We start from the raw sequence: 18950 nt of genomic DNA on the forward strand, positions 1-18950 counted from the left end.
GTTGTCTTCATCATCTATGGATTCATTAATGTGGATTAATTTATAACATTTAAAACCTTTTTGTGAAGCGTGAAGCAATGAACTTGTGAATGTGAACCATATCTATATTCCCACGCAAGATACTTTTTCTTTGTTAAAACTTGTAGAGTTTAATGTGTATATTTGTTTGCCAAATTCAGAAATTACTTTACTCAAAATACTAAAATCTGCTTTAAAAAATCCAATGTTCCATAACAGAACATGTGTTTACAAAATTAATAAAAACAAAAACTGAGAAACAACTAAAAATATTCCAACAATAACGAATTGACAGGGTACCACTAAGTGGGGTCTAACCGAAACTCACCAACCCCCGACCGGGTTATGTTCCTAATCATCAATCATTTGAACCGGATTTCATATCCATATATACCCCTCTTTGTTGCCTAGGAAACTCAAGCAATTAGTTGCTCTACAATTTGTTTCAAGACTCAAACCGGAGCGAAAAGAAGACTCAAACCGGAGCGAAAAGAAGGAGGAATTGTATTTATGGCGACCAACGTTGAGACGAAAACCGAGTCAGGTGATGGAGAGCAAGTGAGCCGGCACCAAGAGGTTGGTCACAAGAGTCTTTTGCAGAGTGATGCTCTATATCAGGTATGTAACGTTTTTAGTGATTTGGACACGTTTATATCACGATTTTATGGTTATTAAATAGAAACGGGCGGTTTAAGTTTGTGCATATGTTTTGTAGTATATTCTTGAGACAAGTGTGTATCCAAGGGAGCCTGAACCCATGAAGGAGCTTAGAGAGGCTACGGCGAAACATCCATGGTAAGTATCGTCAATTCGTCATCATAGATCGAACTCAAACTTGTGCAAATCATGTAACTGTAAATAAGGATAGACACAACCCATAACAAATTTTAAGTAGATTTAACAAAATTCTTTATATATGTAATACATAAAAAAGAAAGAAATTTTGATGTTTTATAGTAATTAGTGAATGAATATGTTATTCGGGTTATTCAGGTTATTCGGGTTTCAAGAATATACCCAAATTTTACTTTCTTTATGTTCCTTCCTATATACTATTAGAATTTTTTATGTCTCTCTCTTTATATTTATTATATTGGATGTATTCAGGAATATTATGACAACCTCTGCCGATGAAGGACAATTTATAAACATGCTATTGAAATTAGTGAATGCTAAGAACACCATGGAGATTGGTGTTTTCACCGGCTACTCTCTTCTGGCCACCGCCCTTGCTCTTCCTGACGATGGCAAGGTAAAATAACCGCGTGTTTTATATAGATATAATCCTTTAACGATAACTAGAATAGAAAATTTGTTCGTATAATTTGACTTTTAAGTTTATTATGATAGATTTTGGCGATGGATATAAATCGAGAAAACTATGAAGTGGGACTTCCCATCATAGAGAAAGCCGGAGTTGCCCACAAAATCGACTTCAAAGAAGGCCCTGCCTTACCGGTTCTTGATGAAATGATAGCCGATGTAAGTTAAAAGTTACTAAATTTGTTGTATTTAGACGTTTTTTTATTTGATATGATACATCTATTGATATTTAGGGAAAATACCACGGGACATTTGATTTTATATTCGTGGATGCTGATAAGGATAACTATATTAACTATCACAAAAGATTGATCGATCTAGTCAAGATAGGTGGGTTGATTGGTTACGATAACACCCAATGGCTCGGTCGTGGCACCAGCAGATGCACCATTGAGAAAGTATGTCCGATATTACAGGGATTTCGTGTTAGAGCTCAACAAAGCTTTAGCCGCGGACCCAAGGATCGAAATATGTATGCTTCCTGTTGGTGATGGAATTACCTTATGTCGTCGGATCAGCTGATAATTGCCACCAAACTTAGTGGAATGTTTTATTGTGGGTTGGGCCCAATATAAAGAAGTGCAAATGTAATTGTTTTTCTATTGTTCAATTTCTTACCAACTATGTTTTCAATCAAATATTTTATAAAATATTACTATGTGGTCCCATATGTCATTATGTTTTCGTTGATGCTTTCAATGTGCATCACTTGCTATAAACACATGATATTTGATTTTTCAAGTTGTGGATGTTGATAAGGACAACTACACTAAATACTACCAAAGAGTAATCGATCTAGTCAAGATAGATGGGTTAATACTTAACTGGTTATGATAACGCCCAATAAAATAGTCGTCTTGGTACCATTAGATGCACCAATTGGAAGTATGTATGATGTCAAAGAGATTTAATGCTAGAGCTTAATAAAGCTTTAACAACATATCCAATGATCAAAACATGTATAATTCCTATTGGTAATAGAATTATCCTATTTCGTCAAATCATGTTATCTTATAATTAATTGCCTACCAAACATGATGGAATGTTTATTGTGGGTTGGACCAATATAGATAAATTAAAGTGCTATTTATCTATTTTATCAATTTCTACACATTGTGTTTTCATTCAAATATTTTATAAAATGAATTACTACGCGGTCCCATGTCTTATTATGCCGTCGACAATATTTTCAGTTTGTTCCGTTTCCTATAAACAGAACTTGTATCATCCGATCATATAAAAACCAGAGCTAAGTCCAATTTTCGTTTATGTGGTTTGACGAAAATTATCACTTTCATTCAAAGGTTTAGATCTTGCTTGTGACACAGTGCTGTTTGCATTTTTATTTTGTCATTTGAGTCCACTTGATTAACACCATCAATACTTCCATGTTAACTTATTGTACATCAACCGAATTGCCCTTGTAAAATTTTAAAAATACATAAAAGTTAACAAATACATAAATTTATTGGACCCTAACAAAAAGGCTAATATAAATTTATTGGACCCACTTATAAATATTAAAAAATTTATATAAAACAAAATATTACGAAAATATTAAATACATTAAAGTTATAACAATAAAAATATATAGCCACCCACGGAACATCCCTTGACCCTTACTTTGTTTACTATTGATCTCTTTTTAGTTAAAGTTATAACAATAAAAAAATATAGCCACCCACGGGTTCGACTTGAATCGCCACAACCATCTAGTTAAAAAGGAGATGTTGGATTCTCTTATACCGCCCACTCGGAGCCCGCCAAAATCTTTTGCTTTGCTATTGGTGGGATTTACTGAGTACGATGATGATGAAGACCATCCATCTAATTTTCTTACATGTACTTTTGATCCATCCTCGCCCCCCCCCCCCCAAATGAAATTTCTCCCGATGCCTTCAAGCGTGTTAATTATTTTCGAAGAGACTTTAAAGATATACTCTCTTCATGTTCGCCTACTACATGGCAGATTACAATTCTTGCTGCAAACTGAATTTCTTCTTTGAGCACACATACGCCAAATATACTACTCTTTTACATGTTTACTTTAAGTCCCGAAACAACATAAAAGCACCTTCGGATATACCCTACATTTTTTTAGGTTAGCTGCAGACCATTCCACTTTGAACATCATGCCATCGACATAACATAGATATGACATTATACCATCACTGGGAAGGTGAATTCCCCTTACGATCTCCAAAACCATCGTTTTTTTCCACGACAGCTGCTTCCATTGCGATAAGCGTAAGTTTAGCAAATAGTAAAATGTAACACTTCTTGTGCTAATGTGAGACTAGCCTACTTGGTAGATACATTTGCCTCAAAGAGAGGAGGTTCAAACATGAGCAAAGATGTAATTTGAATTTATTGGTGTAATAGAGTAAGAGTAATACTTGATGTCAAAACTAAAAAAAAGTGAAAATAACACATATTGTAATTCATGAAATTAAATAAGTAAATTCATAATTTTAACGTACCAAAATTAACTTACAGCACCTAAACTTATAACTTATTGTACTTGAGTACTACCTTTTTTGTTATCTTAAAGTTCTGCTACGACGAGTAAATTCGACATTAAAATAAGTACAAGAAAATTAATGTAGAAAACATGTGTAGTATGACCATAAGACACTTGTCCTATGAAACATTTTAGTGTTTTACCTTTATAATCCCACCATCAATTCTACACCAAACCAGAGCAAGTACTCAATATTAAGTTGTGACTAAACAATCTATTTAAGTTGTTAAATGTAAGTGTCATTTTTTAAATATTTGACTTACGAGTCTAGCTAGCTCTCTAAAACTAATATATATTTACGTTGTTACATGTCATCGTATCCCTGCTAAAGTATGTCGTATTCTCCGTTCTGAAGTATGTGACCGCATTCATCACTCGCATTGTTACAATTTTGTCATATAAGGGAAGACATGGATAATGGTAGCATATGTTTGTTGGGTTAAGATTCTAGAGAATTTTCCAAAAGAAACAAGTTTGTTGCATATATTTTTTTTAAATTAGATTTTGACTTTTAGTTTACCACTATCTAGACATTTTCTATTTGACCAATCAGGTTGCGTCACGTGAGACAAGCGGGCTAAGGAGGCTATGCTTTAGCCAACTTCTTTTGGCATTGAAAACCATAAAGAGTTAGGCGGGTCCTAGTTTCCGACCAACTAGAAGTTGACATACAACACAAATAAGCTAATTTTAGTCTACAAATCAAGTTTTAAGCCGTCTATGCAAACACATAATAATATTGATCTGTAGGCCAAAAATATATAGACATGGCATATACGGCTAATAATCAAGTCAGACGGTTTCTTCATGAACCTACCATCATTCATTATTAGTCGGTCAAGAGTGATCTTCATTATAATGAGGGGACTACATCTTTCGGGATCCATTTAACTTGGCCACACATAAACTCTCTTCTTGGATACTAGTATACTCATTGCGCTTGATCCCTTGAAACTAGACATTATACTTTTGGCTCTTCTATCTTTCTTGGTGTCAATCTTATTTCTTGGAGTGCCAAAAACAACCTATTGTCTCGAGATTACGTTATGAATCTAAATGTTGTGCTATGGCAAACACGACCACAAAAATGGTGGGGGTCAATTATCTCCTTGAGAACTTGATGCATTACCACTGAATCATTCGAATCTTCTATGATAGCAAGAGCCTTATTTGTGACTCAGAATCACGTTTTACATAAATGAGCTGAACACATCAACTTATATCACCATTTTATTCGTAAAAGTCTTCCTCGTGCTCAATTAGGGTGTAAATTGTGAGTGTAGTTTGCATTCATTATTTTATTTCTTTAAATTTATTTCGTTAATACTAAATATTACACTATTTTAATATATTTTTATATTATTTGTTTACTTTTATGTTGTTTGTTTTGAGTCGGGATTCTTGCCGGAATCAGTTTTTCTATTTTCAAAGATAGATGGAAGGTTTACTTACATTTTACATTATTTCTCAGCTCTCTAGATTCTACTAGTAGTTTTTGTTATTCGTGAGATTTAACAGGTATATAGTTGTTTTTATAAGTTAGAGATAAAACAAAAGTAGAGTTTTATATAACTGTAACGTATAATTACAATCCGTACTTCCGTAGTGTTGAATATATAATTCAGTTTGTGAAATCCACGTCAGGAGGACAATCTTATTTACTTTGGGAAGCAGAAGCAGACGCACTTGAACAACCAAGGATATACCCGGGCCCCGGTCACCCACAAAATATTTCGAGACATGTGAATTAGTTTGCTTTAATATTAACAGATAATATATGATTTCTTATTTGGTAGCTGTAAAGATAGATTTTCTTAATAAAATATTTAAGAATATTCAGGACATGATACTTGTCTAAGCTTGGATGTTAAGAAAACATAATTTATTTCAATTTATTAGTTATTACACATAGTTTGAGTAGTAAAAACTGGATTATTTGACCCATGCATAAACAAGGTTTAAATGTATGTGCTCTGTATATATTTTCTTTTTTTTTTTAAATTTCAACTAGCGCTATCACCACTTGGGCGTAGTCAGCATGTTTTCCTTATAGCGTTTTTCTAGGGGGTCTCGGGTTCGAATCTTGGCTTATATGCACGTGCTGAAATACGTGCAACAACAATGTAAGTGGGATTCGAACTTGGGTAATGGGGCATGACAAATGTTATGACATTTTGAGAGAGACACCCTTGCTACTGTGACAGACGTCTTTGTGAAACATAATTTCAATTAGCGTAATAATAATTATGCTAGTTGTTTTTGAGTTGTAGTGTAATTAAAAACGACTCCCTCTAGTTTGATGATATTTATACAGAATTGAATGTGTTTCTTTTTGTACGGGATGTTAAAAATAAGATACCTCACTAGAGGAAAAGTTATCCTCTTGAGACAAATTTTAAGGAAACATATAGTGGGGCTCAGATAACCTACAAATATGTAGATAATATCCACTGCGGTTTGAACATATATAAAGGAAGTGGACATGTAACAAAAACAACCAACAGTATATACTTTTCACCAATATAATATTTTCCATTTTTGTGCAGTTAAAAGCCTTTCATAAGGACTTAACTTGGTATAGATACTATTTGAAATTTACTAGTTTAGAGCAAGCTCTTCAATTGAACTAATTAGATGTAGACTTTTATTATTATTATTACTAGGATATTGGTCCGTATTACACACGGGTAGAAAATCTTTCAAACGTCATATATATGTAGATATCATAAGAATATTTTACCGTTTCTCTGCAAAACCACAAGATGTAGGGAAAAAATGTATAATTTGTGAAATGAGAAACTGTATAAACATACAAATAATTGAATTGCTCAAATAATAGTCATACTAAAAAAGGGAACACAAAATCAGTTATAAATAACTAATTGTAGTCAAAATCGGTTTTTAAATCATTTGAAAGGAAATATTTGGTTATATTTATAGAAAACATTAATTAGTGAAATATGTGGCAACTTTTTACATGAAAACCAGATGACTTGAAAGCATATGTGTGTTTTGGTCAAAAATCAGTTTTAAGGATAACGCAACCAAATTTTATTTGTGAGGTAGATTGCTTGTACAATAATGGTGATTATATAAACGAAATAAAGATGAACATACGGATTTGTTACGAGGAAAAGCCCGTGATCAGATGATGATCGGCGACACAAAAACCCCAGATGATGAGAAATTGTCTATCACCGCTATATTAATCAAGAAAATTAGGTTACTAGGGTGGAAGCTTTGATCAGTGATTGCAATGATTGATAAGTGTGCATATAATGCTAAAATTGTCGAGAAAGAAGTATAAGTCGTATGTGTTGTGTGTGACCTAGCTGATCAAGCTTCAATATATACAAAAATTTGATAACAAATATCCCTGTTTTTAGCCTGTAATCAAGCCACTCCTTCAATGCAACCGTTTCATGCATTGACCACGATGTTTAATGACTTTAATTGCGAAATTATATGTTAGACTTGGTCACTAGCTGTTGTACCTGCCATAATATTAATATAACCAAGAGAACAATCATTAGTAAGTAATAAGTACTGTTAATCTTTGATACTGACAGGATCTGAAACACATGCTAAGAATAACTGATCTAGAACATATGTTAGGATAATGTATCCACATTGTCAAATTTATGTGCCCTAACAATGTAGATGTGCTAGCTGAGGGTCATGTGGATAACTTGTATTACTTTAATAGTATAATAAGATTATTATTGTTATTATTTTTCTTTTTTACAAATGGTAACAACTTTCATCAAAAAGACTACTAGCAAAAGGCTATAATTGCCACAAACACAACATACAAGAACTACACTATTTTTTCCAACTTAACTATTTGAATGAGGGCCTATTTTTTATCGAAAGGAAACCTAGCGTATTTATATCTTCTATAATTCTATGCAACATGATGAATTTGTCCTAAAAATTGCTTCATTTCTTGATTACTAAATCCACCAAGAAACCGTCATAATTAGAGGTGGTAATGGAAGTGGGTTGGGTTGGATTTGGGTGATAGGTTATGATGGATATGGGTCAGGATGGATTTTTAAAATAGAGGGTTAGCGTGGATACGGGTCAAGATGGGTAAAACTAACATATCTTAACCCAAGTGAAGGTTGACATACAAAGGGTTTTAAAAACCCATCAAAAAAATATTCAAAAAAACTATTAAAAAAAAACGTTTCGTACTGGTTCAGGTTCGAGTTTTCGGGGGTTTTTTCTTGACCCAAGTGAAGGTTAACATACAAAGGGTTTTTCTTTTTCATTTCAGTTGGTTTCGGTATCAGCTCGGTTTCGATTTCTCAGTTTTTTCGGTTTCAGTGTTGTTTTGTTTTAGTCATTTTTTTCGGTTTCATTTCGTTTTTTTTTGTTTCGTTTCATCTGTTTTATTTTGGTCGCCTACGTTTCAGTTTTTTTGTTTCGTTTTGGTAAGCTTTTTTATTGCATTTCGCTTTTTTTGTTTCATTTTGGTCAGTTTTTCTATCTCGATTCAGTTCCGTTTCAGTTTTTTTGTTTCGTTTGGTCGGTTTGGTGTTTTCAATTTTTGATTCATTTTGGTCCGGTTTTTAAATTGCATTTAGTTTTTTTAAGTTTCCTTTTGGTCAGTTTTTCAGTTTCAATTCGGTTTTTGTGTTTCGATCCGGCCGTTTTTCTTTTTCGGTTTAGTTTCGTTTCGGTTTTTTTGTTTCGCTTTGGTCGGTTCAGTGTTTTTGTTTTGTTTTGGTCTGCTTTTCATTTGCATTTCGTTTTTTTGTTTCGTTTTGGTCGTTTTTCTATTTCGGTTCAGTTTCGTTTTGGTTTTTTTATTTTGTTTCGGTCGATTCGGTGTTTTTGTTTTGTATTGATTTCAGCTTTTTAGTTGCATTTCGTTTTTTTTTTGTTTCGTTTTGGTCAGCTTTTCAGTTTCATATCGGTTTTTTTGTTTCGTTTTGGTAGTTTTTCTATTTCAATTCAGTTTCGTTTTGTTTTTTTTTTGTTTCGTTTTGGTCGGTTCGGTGTTTTAGTTTTGTTTTGGTCCGCTTTTCAGTTGCATTTAACTTTTTTTTTTGTTTCGTTTTGGTCAACTTTTCGGTTTCGTATCGGTTTTTTTGTTTCGTTTTGGTCATTTTTCTATTTCGATTCAGTTTTGTTTCGGTTTGGTCGATTCGGTGTTTTTGTTTAGTTTTGGTTAGCTTTTCGGTTGCATTTCGCTTTTTTTGTTTCTTTTTGGTCAGTTTTTCGGTTTCATTCCCGTTTTTTAATTTCGTTTTGGTTATTTTTCTATTTCGATTCGGTTTCGTTTTAGTTGGTTTGGGGTTTTTGTTTCGTTTTGATCGTTTTTTGGGTTTCGGATGAGTTTTGTTTCGCACGTGATAGTTTGGGTATTTTGAATTAGATAAGTTTTGGACAACTTGGATATTTTGTTTTGACCCATTTTAACCTATAAATGAAACTCACTTGTATATTTCCAAACCATCCTGACCCCCTTAAAGAATTTTTATGATCCATCCTAACCCATTTTACTTTTAAAGTTTATTTATCTTGACCCAAAACAATCCGTTTGGGTTGGGTTTGCCACCCTTAGTCATAATGATAGCATAGAGAGCTTTCTTCTTATTATATACAAGGTTAAAGCTGCAGACATTAAATTATAATATTTTGATAATTGGACAATTTTAAACATAGCGGTCTCGAACTTGATATCAACAATGTTTTAATAACGACCGACAACCTATTTGTAAGATTAGATTAAAAATTCAGACTAAAAGACTACATTTGAATCGGTCAAAGGTAGAACATCTTTAGTTTCATTAAAAAACATATTTTAATGTTGACCCTTTTAATTGGTAAATTTTAAAAAAATATTAAACGATTACTACTTAGTGAAGTCTTTTAATGATTCAACGTAAAAATGACAAACGAATTCTTTCACATACTTTATTTTAGGGATTTTTTCAAAAATTATACATGTTTGTAAGTTAATTAATTTGTCAAACTGACGAGATAGGTTTCCACTTTCTATGATTATTCCCTTTCTTCTTTAGCAAAAAAGAAGAAACATATATTTAAAGTTAAACCTAAAGTGGACCTTAACATACATATTCTGAACTCACAGGATCTGACTGCAATGAATTGAATCCAAAGGGTTGGTGGTTGCAATTATTAACGTGTGTCCATCTTCAAAAACACCAATAAATTCCCTACAACGTTAACTAAAATCTGAAACACACTATACTAAAATGATCTATGAGTTAGAAGAGCCATTAACTCCGGCAGGCCGGTTGTTTATCCAGCCGGAGACAAACATATCTGTCATTTGCTGCTTAGGCACTCATGAACCTCTCCGAATCGACGACATAAAATCGGTTATAGCCGATTCAATGCTAGCTAAGCACCCGCGGTTATCTAGCATTTTGGTGGTTGATAAAGATGGTCATGAGTACTGGAGAAAGACGGAGATCGACATTGACCGGCATATAATCTTTCATAATGATCCGATTGAAGGAGCGAAAGATGATGAAGATGCGGCCAATATCCTTATGGCTGATCTGGCTGTGTCGGTTCCATATGAAACCGACAAGCCTATGTGGGAAGTCCATCTGTTGACTTCCCACAAATGTGCCGTCATCAGAGCGCATCATGCACTTGGTGACGGCATATCATTATTGTCATTCTTCTTGGCAATGTGTCGGAAAGCCGACGATCCTGAAAAAATGCCAACCATGAATCCGGTTGTTGTTCCCAGAAGCAAGGAAGCTATTGGAGGGATATTGTGGAGGTTGTTGAAGTTGGTATGGTTCACTTTGGTGTTTGCGGTGGATTTTGTGGGTTCGGGATGAGATGACGGTGGTGAGTGGCGGAGCCGGGGTGGAGCTTTGGCCGAGGAAATTGGTGACCGCAAGATTTTTGATCGATGACATGAAGATTGTTAAGAAATACATCCCTAATACAGTAAGTTCTTTATATTGTGTTCGGATTTTTTAACTAGTATTTCATATCTAAGGAATTTGAACTAGCGGTGTCAGGGAGTTGAATAAGACTATTTTTTTATTTTTTAAAGGTCTCGTGGCCATAAAAATATGGTAATTTATGAGTTGAGTAAGAAGTGTGTAAGTTGTAATAAGTATGCTAGTTTTAAATTATTTGATACATCATCAAAAGGGTTAAAGGTTAAAGCAAATGGAAAGATTTAATTAAATGGAATTGAAATAAGATACTTTAACTAATTAACTAAACATTGGAGGATTTGAACTATTCACCGTTAAGTCATAAGAATACAGAGCATGTCCTATGGAGAAACTAAATGTATTATTTATCAAGAGTTTATTTTCGTGTATTAAATAAGAATGTACTATAGTTTTTATCTACGCTTGTCAAGATAAACGATGAAGTACAACTTTTAAGTTTGACATTAAAAATGAAGAAAATGAATATCTTTTATGAGTTATGACATGTTAATGTTATATAGGTTATAAAAGTTGTTGGTAAAGTAAAAAAAATATAGTAACTTCTTATAGCATTTTCATATAAAAATTTAACATATATTGTCAAATATATTGTTTAGGAAACCAACAATATTTAATGGGTAGCTCCATTAAATATCACATGTTTGATTTTTTCATTAAATATTTAATGGGTAGCTCCATTAAGAAAATGTACTTTTACTAGCTTTTGAACACGTGTATTACACGGGATTTGTCAAACAATAAAAATAAATTACATCCTTTATTTCAATTATGTTTCTTAAAATACTTATAAATTAATTTAATGTAGATTTAATGGGAAAAAAACAAACGGGTGGTTAACAAAAAGTACTAAAATAACGTGGTTTTAATGGAAACGTCAAGAAATTTTTAAAAAGTATTAAAGTTGCGTAATTGGTCAAACCTCATGTATGAAAATGAAACACAATTCAATAATGAATAAAATCCACACTATGTTAAAATCCACTTGATAAAATGGTTACCCATGAATAGCTAGAATGAATGAGATGGGAGATTAGGAATTTAGAGAAATGTAGGCTTGACACATAAGCTTCAACATTTTCTTTTATTAGTATTGTAAGATATGATTAATTCTTGTAAAAGAAAAACATTTTGCTTAAAAACAAGTTCATAATCTTTTGTACTGTTTTATAAACATTGTCATGCAGACGATAAATGATGTTCTCTTCGGCGTAATATCATATGGGTTATCAAAATATATAGACAAACGATCTTCAAAGTGTAAGGATCTTCAACAATTTATAAAATTTTAATCATCTAAATGATATGTTAAGTAATAGTTTTAAACCGTCTATTGTAGCTTTACGTGAAGATTTGCGAATGACTGGAGTAGCAATGGTCAATCTACGACCTCAGTAAGGATACCAGGTCAACTCTGATTTGTCACATATTTCTCCTTTTGATACAATATATGAATATAAACGTTTTAAACATTTAAAACCGTTCAATCCAATTTTATAAAGGGGAGACTCCCGGTAATATGGATGACAAATACATAGCGTTATGTATTAATGAGTTCGAATCAAAACAAATCTTTCTAGGGCTGGTGTGTTAAAAGGCGTTTAATCGTTTGAGAAAGCCTCAACAAGACAACAACCACATTTGATCAGTTTACATATAGATAAGTCATAAGTAAATAATGATTCACTAGACTCAACTACTTTTTGTTTCAGGATCTGGAAGAGTTGATGAGAAATCCAACTACAGGATGGGGAAACAAATTTGGTATGTTGGTGTTACCCACATACTACCACAAAAGTGTCGGATCCTTTGGAGTATTTAAGGAGAGCAAAGTCCATGATTGACCAGAAAAGGTCTTCTTTAGAGAGCTTTTTTTCCTATAAATTTGGCTACTTGATCATGTCCATCTTGGGTGCAAAGGTAATGTTCATAACGTACCCGCACACGCTCATTATGTAGCATGGTTATTGTAGACTAAGATTTAACACGTATTCAACCATTGTTAAATTGTGAAAGATTAATAGTTATTATTGTAAATCGTTTATAAATTTTATATAGTTAAAACAGTATTTTACAGATAGTAAGGATATATTGATCAAACCAAAACCAATTTGTTCAATTTTCGTGTCGTTTTTTCTAACAATTTTACTTAATTTTCAGTATGCAAGTCTGCTAAATTACAGGATTCTATGCAACACGACGTTTACAATTTCAAACGTTGTTGGTCCAAAAGAGAAACTTACGTTTGCAGGGCATCCCGTGGACTAAATCAAAACAACCTCATCAAGTTTACCACATGTACGTGCTATCCTTAAAACTTTAAGCTACCAGTAGTACAAAAGTGACTAGAACTGAATAAACACCACCGACGCCTCTGTACTGTCGGTAATTACTGGCGTATAGCAAAAATCCAAAACACTAATTAAGTAAAATATCATAGGTAACTCGTCAGTAACTAACGAATTACCAACGACTACCATTTTCACACAGGGAATTGCCTTCTGTAGACTATAGTTCAATTGTTATATATCCCCAAACCTGTGTATGAAGTATGAACCTTCTAGAAATTTGTTCACACTCTTTCATTTTTGATACAGGCGATTACAATGCACATGATGAGCTATGCAGGAACAGCCTACATGCAAATCCTAGTGGCCAAAGATCTTGTACATGACCCTGAAGTTTTAGCCAAATGTTTGGAAGATGCGTTGCTTGAGATGAAAGAAGCAGCGTTAAGATCAAAAGAAAGTTAGGATTTGATCAGTCTAAGAGACAAATAAACCGGACAAATATAAAACTTCAAAGCAAAAAAACCGGCCCGGTTATAAAATTATTTATAGATTCATTTATAATTCTTATGCTTATTTAAACGTATGTAACAGTTCGTCTAATTCGGTGGTGATTTGAGGAAGACATTTTGTTTTGTTTTCTAAATGTTGACAAGCTTGTTTTGTTGGAATCTTTACATGGATAACTATCTATTTAGTTTGTTGAGTTGTTTTATAGTTTTATATTCCATTCCAAAATGGTGATCATATAGTATTTTGCTAAGTAATTTTGGTATTATGAGTAGTTAAACTGCTTCAATCAATTAAATGGATGAGGTGATATTTATTTATAACAACTATACTCTAGTATTAGGATAAATGTTAGTAACTAGTAGATGCCGGCCACAGCCACATATAATTTTAAATAGGCTTGAGGCCCTCAAAAGCTTGACGGCTCTATTTCTAATGTATGTAACAAATTAAAAAACCCAAAGTCCTTATGATTTGGGCTTTTGTTTATGGTAAATCCATTCTCCACATCAATATTTGTAGCCCACTCCAAGTCCATATGTAAATCTAGTCTCCAGATCATTTTGAGAGGTCTTAAAGGTGCACACAAACACAATCTTCTTTTTTTAAATAATAATAATAAACCAGTTCTGGTTTATTCAACAGATTGAAGTCAAAACCCGTTTTGGCTAAAACTGGTTTTCAAGTGGAAAAGAATCGGTTATGTTCCAAACCGGTTGTGTTTTCTACTAGTTCGACTTAGTGTTAGCTGTTTCATAACGGAGGGGTTCCGAACACGTTTTCAACCCCACGGTTTGGGTTGGAACCGTTTCTGGTTCTTGTAAAACCAGCGATCCTAATCGATTCTAACTCAAGGTTACAAACCGGTTCAAGTTCTGAATGGTTGTCTCTGATATGAAATCTTGGAATTGTTATATAGGAAAAGACTTTTATTTTCCCAATGTTTCGTTCGAAGAGGCAATGGATTGTATATTTGTAGGTGTGAGATGTGAAACAACAGTGATACTTATATGATCACTTTTTTTGTTTTTTCACATTTCACCCTATCACGAGAGATGATACTAAGGCTAGCAGAATGGTTTACTTCTCTCATTCTTTATGATTCGTTACATCAGTGCCAAATCAGTTTTTTCTCCGTCACTCAACTTCATCATTCAACTCATGTTATACATCGTTATCCATCATTCTTGACCATTCCATTTGTTTATATTATTTAGAACCAAAAGTAATAAAAAAAGAAAAGAAGAAAGAAAAAAGGGATTGGGAAATGACCGGTGTGAGGGTGGTCATTAATTCCCCTCACGTCACTAGTGATTAAGAGTGGGGAGGGGTGGCGTTCAGTGGTCTCACTTCCATTGTTCTTGTTAATGTACGTAGGGCATCATTTCCATAATTTATTAATTTCCTTAACCACACCTCATAGTCTAAGGAACGTTGTTAGCTACTTACAAATATAAGCAAAAATGATATCTGATACTTTCAAATTGGTGTGAAAAATATTTTAGGATATTTTATAAGGAAAAGAATCCAGCCACTTTTTGGTACCCTTATACAACGGGCGAGTATTTTATCTTCATAGTAATTAAATGCGGGAATAAATTTTATCTGTCCATAATTTATAATATCTTTGTGTATCAAGGAATTTGTTTAAAAGGTGCACTACTTTACTTTTAGATTTATTTTTGTGTCTCCATTATATTTTGTATATCTGTTAATTTGTTTCAAGACTTTTCTAATAATACGTAAAAAATGTTGAGATACCTAATCATGAATATTATGACTAAAAAGGCTATTTTCGGGAATTTCTTTTCAGAAAATAATTGAACCATCATATTAATAAGGATACTAAATTAACAGCAACCAAACAAACTGGTTTGGATCATGACTCATGAGGTGATAAATAAGAGTGTAACAATTCCAATTGAGTTTCACTTATGTCCTGATTATTTTATTATTTATTAATTATAATTATTATCAACCCATTATTGAGTTCTTTTATTTAACAACAAATTTCTTTTCTACCTTATTGAAGAGGTAGGTCCCAGCAGAGCCCAGTTGGACCCGCAAGACTCACCTTGAAGAGGGACGTCTGCGCAGAAACCAACTGGATCAGCAGGACCAACCATGCTCAGAGACGTGACGTCCTTACGCGCAGTACGCAAGCTGTTCCCGCAGGAAATGCCTCCCAATGGTGAAGGACTCTGCCTGTTCCCGCAGCTGCGGATACAAGCCATCAGGGAAGGCCACCCGCGCAGCAAGGCTACACGCACAAGGCACTTAGCTCTCAATCACTCAGTGTCACCTGAAGGAATGAGCAAAGCCGGGAACAATCCCGCACAAGGGCGGGAGGGGGAATACTCCCGCCCAAATAAGCCAGTCCGTACGATACGGGAAGATCTTCTGTACTGTACCTGACGAGGTATGGGCAAAAGATCTGACTAAAGATACGACAGCTTATTGACAACAGTATGGCGAGCAGCATGCTCCTGTACTGTATGTCACTATTAGCCGCTGCCTACTCACCAACTCCTGTCATACCACGTGCATAGCCGGCAGTTGGTGGAAAAGGAATAGTACACAGCAGGCCTGGTCACTATCAGCCGCTGCCTACCCACCAACTACCAGCAGGGCACGTGCGTAGGCCACTGTTGGTGGAACAGGAATACTATTCAGCAGGCCACACCTCCTTGGAAACCTACCTTCGGCTATAAATACCACAAATGGTATGATCATCATATCTTATCACATTATCATCATATTATACCTGGTATCTGCTCTAGCAATCTCTTAATATACATTTATATTTAAAGAGCAATCTAGTCTGATTCTCACGCCGGAGGGTGGTCACAATGAGGAACCCCCCCTTCTCAGTGACAAGCTCACGGTGTCTGTTTTGCAGGTTATCAGAAGAACCATCTTTGCCGGGTCTAACCCCTCGTGGGAAACATCTATCTAACCCCCAGGTTACCCGTAATCTGCCCGGGGTCCGGTTAGTGTTTCTTCATTGGCGCCATCCGGACCCCGGGCAGATTACCATAAACAAAGAATGCAGCATGTACCCCGATCTTGCCTCTGGGGGCATCGTACACCGTCTGATGGGGTTCAGGAAACTCAGGCTCGAGAGACTCGAGCATGAACTTCCTGACGACGTACTGATACAGATCGACAGGCAGAGCACACTGGCACTCGCCAGCAGTACTCTTGTCATCGGCTGTAGATTCGAGATCACGAGACGACATCTTGCAGAAAGAAGAAAACGATTTCAAGGGAATGCTCGACTGAAAAGATGAGTATTCGCCGGAAATCGTTTTGAAGATGAAGAGAAGAGTGAAAGTGTGGATTACAAAGAACCCTTTCCCTCTTTATATACTAATCGCAATTAATGCGATGAATTTAATGCGGAAGAGAGAGAAATCGAAGGTGCAATGAAACTATGACACGTGGCAAAAAGCAAGCTGGCAACAGCTGTTGAAAGGACGCGTACCATTAATTTCGCGGCCACGCGCCCGAAAAATCGTGCCCACGCGCCTGAAAAAGCGTCTGGAATGACCATGTACTGTCACGTCACCATAACTTCCTGCACGTCCTGACACAGTCAGAAGAAACCGTCGCACGAAGTTTCAGAGGTTTGGACTGTTCTTATCCTTTCACCAACTCTCCGAATTTCAAAAAAAATTTAAAAAGATTCAAAAGTAAGCGGGAAAATACCCCTTACCTTGGCAACCAAATAACCATAAGACGGGTGCGGGTACAGTGTAAAGGCAAAACCCTTCACATACCTAGCACCCGCAGGGAATTGAAGCCAAGAATACCTTGGCAACCAAGTAACCATAAGACGGGTGCGGGTACATTGTAAAGGCAAAACCCTTCACATACCTAGCACCCGCAGGGAATTGAAGCCAAGAATACCTCGGCAACCAAGTAACTATAAGACGGGTGCGGGTACAGTGTTAAGGCAAAACCCTTCACATACCTAGCACTCGCAGGGAATTGACGCCAGGAATACCTTGGAAGTAACCGTAAGACGAGCGCGGGTACAGTGTTAAGGCAAAACCCTTCACATACCTAGCGCTCCGCAGGGAATTGAAACCAAGAAGGATCTTCTGGGCAATGCTTGCGGAAACGGAAATAACATCCCCGCATAGCGGGAACGTCGAGAACTATATTGTTTGAAGCTCCAGGATGGAATTGGTGGTTTTAACATAATTGATCACTATGTTCAAAACTACCAAAACCTCATGGAGAATCCACACAAGTGGGACTCAACGCTCCTGACTTGCGAGGAGGTTACAGACCTACCCGCATCATACCCAAAGATCAAGCAGGAAAGTCGGGAATTTCTGCAAGTGACAAGGACTTCCGCGGGAAGAATCCCCATGGAAAACCTTAAAAAACCCTTTTCAAAACCCTTTGCCTAAAGTCCAAAAGTTCATCTCACTTTATTAAACACTCATGAGAAGAACATTGGACTGGGGGGACTTGAAGAGGTAGGTCCCAGCAGAGCCCAGTTGGACCCGCAAGACTCACCTTGAAGAGGGACGTCTGCGCAGAAACCAACTGGATCAGCAGGACCAACCATGCTCAGAGACGTGACGTCCTTACGCGCAGTACGCAAGCTGTTCCCGCAGGAAATGCCTCCCAATGGTGAAGGACTCTGCCTGTTCCCGCAGCTGCGGATACAAGCCATCAGGGAAGGCCACCCGCGCAGCAAGGCTACACGCACAAGGCACTTAGCTCTCAATCACTCAGTGTCACCTGAAGGAATGAGCAAAGCCGGGAACAATCCCGCACAAGGGCGGGAGGGGGAATACTCCCGCCCAAATAAGCCAGTCCGTACGATACGGGAAGATCTTCTGTACTGTACCTGACGAGGTATGGGCAAAAGATCTGACTAAAGATACGACAGCTTATTGACAACAGTATGGCGAGCAGCATGCTCCTGTACTGTATGTCACTATTAGCCGCTGCCTACTCACCAACTCCTGTCATACCACGTGCATAGCCGGCAGTTGGTGGAAAAGGAATAGTACACAGCAGGCCTGGTCACTATCAGCCGCTGCCTACCCACCAACTACCAGCAGGGCACGTGCGTAGGCCACTGTTGGTGGAACAGGAATACTATTCAGCAGGCCACACCTCCTTGGAAACCTACCTTCGGCTATAAATACCACAAATGGTATGATCATCATATCTTATCACATTATCATCATATTATACCTGGTATCTGCTCTAGCAATCTCTTAATATACATTTATATTTAAAGAGCAATCTAGTCTGATTCTCACGCCGGAGGGTGGTCACAAGGAGGAACCCCCCCTTCTCAGTGACAAGCTCACG

The 18950-nt window shown here is 35.9% G+C and overlaps 2 pseudogenes across 2 annotated transcripts; both read left to right on the forward strand.

The window, feature by feature from the left end:
- The first annotated feature begins 493 nt into the window (after positions 1 to 493).
- On the forward strand, positions 494 to 2006 carry LOC143629402 (caffeoyl-CoA O-methyltransferase 1-like; annotated as a pseudogene). Its single transcript, XR_013152943.1, has 5 exons — positions 494 to 636; positions 734 to 813; positions 1126 to 1270; positions 1369 to 1500; positions 1575 to 2006. The product of XR_013152943.1 is annotated as a caffeoyl-CoA O-methyltransferase 1-like (transcript).
- Positions 2007 to 10077: 8071 nt separating this feature from the next.
- LOC143629403 (wax ester synthase/diacylglycerol acyltransferase 11-like) lies at positions 10078 to 13667 on the forward strand (annotated as a pseudogene). The gene is made up of 6 exons (XR_013152944.1): positions 10078 to 10801; positions 12003 to 12075; positions 12155 to 12222; positions 12528 to 12735; positions 12976 to 13113; positions 13413 to 13667. The product of XR_013152944.1 is annotated as a wax ester synthase/diacylglycerol acyltransferase 11-like (transcript).
- The last annotated feature ends 5283 nt before the right edge of the window (positions 13668 to 18950 follow it).

This window comes from Bidens hawaiensis, unplaced genomic scaffold (assembly GCF_021521415.1).
Source record: "Bidens hawaiensis isolate Kalapana, Puna unplaced genomic scaffold, B.hawaiensis_p1.1 tig00005195_1, whole genome shotgun sequence".
Taxonomy (NCBI): Eukaryota; Viridiplantae; Streptophyta; class Magnoliopsida; order Asterales; family Asteraceae; genus Bidens; species Bidens hawaiensis.